Source organism: Nerophis ophidion, linkage group LG27 (assembly GCF_033978795.1).
Source record: "Nerophis ophidion isolate RoL-2023_Sa linkage group LG27, RoL_Noph_v1.0, whole genome shotgun sequence".
Classification (NCBI taxonomy): Eukaryota; Metazoa; Chordata; class Actinopteri; order Syngnathiformes; family Syngnathidae; genus Nerophis; species Nerophis ophidion.
The window spans coordinates 10586654-10591653 of NC_084637.1; the positions used below are offsets into that span (position 1 = coordinate 10586654).

The 5000-nt window shown below is 35.4% G+C and overlaps 1 protein-coding gene across 4 annotated transcripts in view; it reads left to right on the forward strand.

Moving 5' to 3' along the window:
* LOC133544541 (receptor tyrosine-protein kinase erbB-4-like) overlaps positions 1-5000 on the forward strand; it is a 651156-nt gene that overhangs the window by 517436 nt on the left and 128720 nt on the right. The gene's annotated exons all lie outside the window — the stretch shown is intronic.

Consider the following 5000-nt stretch of genomic DNA (forward strand, 5'->3'; position numbering starts at 1 on the left):
GCCCGCGGGCACCAGGTAGCCCGTAAGGACCAGATGAGTCGCCCGCTGGCCTGTTCTAAAAATAGCTCAAATAGCAGCACTTACCAGTGAGCTGCCTCTATTTTTTAAATTGAATTTAATTACTAGCAAGCTGGTCTCGCTTTGCTCGACATTTTTAATTCTAAGAGAGACAAAACTTAAATAGAATTTGAAAATCCAAGAAAATATTTTAAAGACTTGGTCTTCACTTGTTTAAATAAATGCATTTATTTTTTTACTTTGCTTCTTATAACTTTCAGAAAGACAATTTTAGAGAAAAAATACAACCTTAAAAATTATTTTAGGATTTTTAAACACATATACCTTTTTACCTTTTAAATTCCTTCCTCTTCTTTCCTGACAATTTAAATCAATGTTCAAGTATTATTATTTTTTATTGTAAAGAATAATAAATACATTTTGCATTAATTCTTCATTTTAGCTTCTGTTTTTTCAACGAAGAATATTTGTGAAATATTTCTTCAAACTTATTATGATTAAAAATCTAAAAAAATATTCTGGCAAATCTAGAAAATCTGTAGAATCAAATTTAAATCTTATTTTAAAGTCTTTTGAATTGCTTTTAAAATTTTTGTAGTGGAAAATCTACAAGAAATAATGATTTGTCTTTGTTAGAAATATAACTTGGTCCAATTTCAATCAATCAATCAATCAATCAATGTTTATTTATATAGCCCCAAATCACAAATGTCTCAAAGGACTGCACAAATCATTACGACTACGACATCCTCGGAAGAACCCACAAAAGGGCAAGGAAAACGCACACCCAGTGGGCAGGGAGAATTCACATCCAGTGGGACGCCAGTGACAATGCTGACTATGAGAAACCTTGGAGAGGACCTCAGATGTGGGCAACCCCCCCCTCTAGGGGACCGAAAGCAATGGATGTCGAGCGGTTTGTTATATATTATAACAAAGTGCAGATTGGATTTTAACCTAATTAAAACATGTCATCAAAATTGTAAAATTAATCTTGATTAGTAAAATTTACTAATGATGTTCCATAAATTCTTTATTTTTTTCAAAAAGATTCGAATTAGCTAGTTTTTCTATTAATTTTTTTTTGGTTGAATTTTGAATTTTAAAGAGTTGAAATTGAAGATAAACTATGTTTTAAAATGTTATTTTCATATTTTTTGTATTTTCTCCTCTTTTAAACCGTTCAATTAAGTGTTTGTTTCATCATTTATTCTCTACAAAAAAACTTCCGTACAAAGAAAAAAAATGTACGACGGAATGACAGACAAAAATACCCATTATATATATATATATATATATATATATATATATATATATATATATATATATATATATATATATATTTATTTATTAAAGGTAAATTGAGCAAATTGGCTATTCCTGGCAATTTATTTAAGTGTGTATCAAACTTGCATTAATTGGTTTCAAAAAGGTTGGTGACCCCAGGTTTAAAGTCATATCCAACAATTGCAACAACGGCTTTTTTCCTGTCAATTGAGTTTCGTTTTTTTGTATGATTTTTGCTGGTGGTGTGCCTCCGGATTTTTTTTAACGCTTAAAAAAGGTTTGCAGTGGACAAAGTGACACAACAACTCTATTAGCGTGCCCATAAAAGGAAGTTATTTGAACAATTACAGCAAATGGGACTCATTAGAATTGAGCCAAACGTGGGACTGCCACAGGGGATCCGTTAAAGCACGAACAAGTACCGCCGCTCGCATCGGGGCTTCTCTGCTCACACGACGGCGTTCTTCCGTTTCATCTGGCGGCGACCCGGCGTCGCCTCTTCGCCTGTAAATCCTTTCCTCCTAATTAGAGAAGCCCTTCCAGTTGTCTCTCACCTTGTGCCGTCTGACTGTTCGTTTGCACCTCACTCTCTCCTTTCTTGTTCCCTGACCATGACATCACTGCTGTTCCCGTCCCATATTTTATTTTGTTTCTTCCATGTCCTTTTCACCAACCCCTTTTTTCAATTCTGTCTGCGTCTCCTTGCTTCTCAACCCCCGTCGACCTAATCACTCCAAACTGCGGCATTACTATTCACCACATGACTGTATATCTCATTATGTTGAAACCCCAACCCTCTTTGTAAATTTCAAGCTCCCTCTCAACTCCCCCTTTCTTCTATCGGGCCGCCGCAATCGATACGGCACCTCGCGTGGCCGCCGCAATACCATGCTACACACATCTTCCATTAGCCGCTAATGGCTTCTACAACTAATAGAGTTTTGAACGTCGAGTATGAGGCAGCACCAGTTTTTTCTTTTGTTTTTTTTCTTGCTACATTTGTCTAACATGGTGGCCGTGATGAGGGCAATGAAATGCAATTGGTGGGCGATAAAAAAGATCGAAGCAATGAAAAAAAAGGGTAGCATAGGCCGACGTGTACGTGCAACAGGTATGTAAATGTCAAACGCGTTAGTGGGCATTTAACCTTTGAGCACAGCTTGCAAATACAAACCCCGTTTCCATATGAGTTGGAAAACTCATAGGGGTGTGGGAAAAAATCGATTCGAATACGAATCGAACCAAATACGTTGTGCGATTCAGAATCGATTCTCATTTTTAAAAAATCGATTGTTTTTTTATCAATCCAACAAACCACTACACAGCAATACCATAACAATGCAATCCAATTCCAAAACCGAACCTGACCCAGCAACACTCAGAACTGCAATAAACAGAGCAATTGAGAGGAGACACAAACACCACACAGAACAAACCAAAAGTAGTGAAACCAAAATGAATATTATCAACAACAGTATCAATATTAGTTATAATTTCAGCATAGCAGTGATTAAAAATTTTGGTCAACATTTGTAAAAATAATAAAAAAGAACAATAGTGTCACAGTGGCTTACACTTGCATCGCATCTCATAAGCTTGACAACACACTGTGTCCAATATTTTCACAAAGATAAAATAAGTCATATTTTTGGTTCGTTTAATAGTTAAAACAAATTTACATTATTGCAATCAGTTGATAAAACATTGTCCATTACAATTATAAAAGCATTTTTTTTTAAATATCTACTACTCTGCTAGCATGTCAGCAGACTTGGGTAGATCCTGCTGAAATCCTATGTATTGAATGAATACAGAGTCGTTTTGAATCGGAAAAATATCGTTTTTGAATCGAGAATCGAATCGAATCGAAAAAAATCGATATGTTATCGAATCGTGACCCCAAGAGTCGATATTGAATCAAATCGTGGGACACCCAAAGATTCACAGCCCTAGTGTTAGATGTATATAAGGTTTATTTGAAATAGGGAAAGACATCTGAAACAGTTATCCAATGTATGCATCATAGTTTTTGTAGCCAAAGCTAATTTACAACACTTGCCCCCAACAACAACAACAACCACAACACAGATCCAACATCATTAAAACAGGAAAATAAAAATAATAAAAAAAAAATTAGTCGATAATAATGATAATAGACATAATACAAAGTGAAAACTAGATTAAAAGACAATAATAACAATAACAACACAAAGTGCAGACTAGATAAAAAAAAAAGATTAGTAAAAATGAGTAAAAAATAAACATGGGAACACGATTGCTGCTCAAATAGCCATAATTTTGTTTGTTTTTTGAAAGTGACAAGTGCAGATTTTCAAAGTGTCAGGTAAAGAGTTCTGTGGTTGTGGTCCTTTTATAGAAAAGGCAGTCTGCACAAAAGATGTTCTACGGCAGTGGTCCCCAACCACCGGGCCGCAGAATAATTTTTTATTAATTTTTATTAAAAAAAAATATATATATATATATTTTTTTTTTTATTTTTTTTTTTATTAAATCAACAAAAAAAACACAATATACACTTACAATTAGTGCACCAACCACAAAAACCTCCCTTTTTCATTACAAAAACGTCCCTTTTTCATGAAAAAGAAAAAAAAAAAAAAAAAAAAAAAAGCATTCCCCCCAGTGCCGCGGGACAAATTATTAAGCGTTGACCGGTCCGCGGATACAAAAAAGGTTGGGGGCCACTGTTCTACGGAATGGAACGCAACAGTTGCTTTTTGACATTGCTCCGGTGGTAGATCTGGTACCACTTTGCAGTCTTGTAATTGCCTTGCAGAGCAATTGGGGAGCAGAGTTATCCAAGCATTTAAAAAACAGTTTGACTGTATGTAACAAAATAAAATTGGTAAAACTTCAAATATTGTATTTGGTTAAAATTTGGCAATGATGATATCGTATACTCTTCTTGTCTAGGATTTTCAAGGCTCGGTTATAAAGACACTCAAAAGTCTTGACTGATGACTGGTGTGCCTGGGACCATATAGTTAAGCCATAAGATGTGTGAAAGAATATGTAAATATAAACGGAATACAATGATTTGCAAATCATTTTCAACCCATATTCAGTTGAATATGCTACAAAGACATCACATTTGATGTTCAAACTGATAAACATTTTTTTTTTTTTGCAAAAAATCATTAACTTTAGAATTTGATGCCAGCAACAAGTGACAAAGAAGTTGGGAAAGGTGGCAATAAAAACTGATAAAGTTGAGGAATGCTCATCAAACACTTATTTGGAATATCCCACAGGTGTGCAGGCTAATTGTGAAGGCACTAGAGATGCGCAGTTTGCGGTCTCATCCACGGAATCTGTGGATAAACCGCGGGGCGGGCGGGTGACATGACGAAAAAATAGATTTTAAATACATTCGGGCGGGTGGCGGTTGGACCATTTGGAAATATATATACATCAGGGGTCAGCAACCTTTACCACTCAAAGAGCCATTTTGAGCCGTTTCACAAAGTAAAGAAGACAATGGGAACCGCAATCATTCTCGCAAGATAACAAGAATAAGAGCGTGCTATGAAGCCATTGTCTTACACGCCTTCTAGAACATGTACAAACTGCTTGCCAGTCCAGCAAAATGTTGTATGTGGCTTCCGCAGATACACGTACGAGATTGAAAGGCATACTGGGTGATACAGGTTAAACTGAAGGTTGTGATATAAACA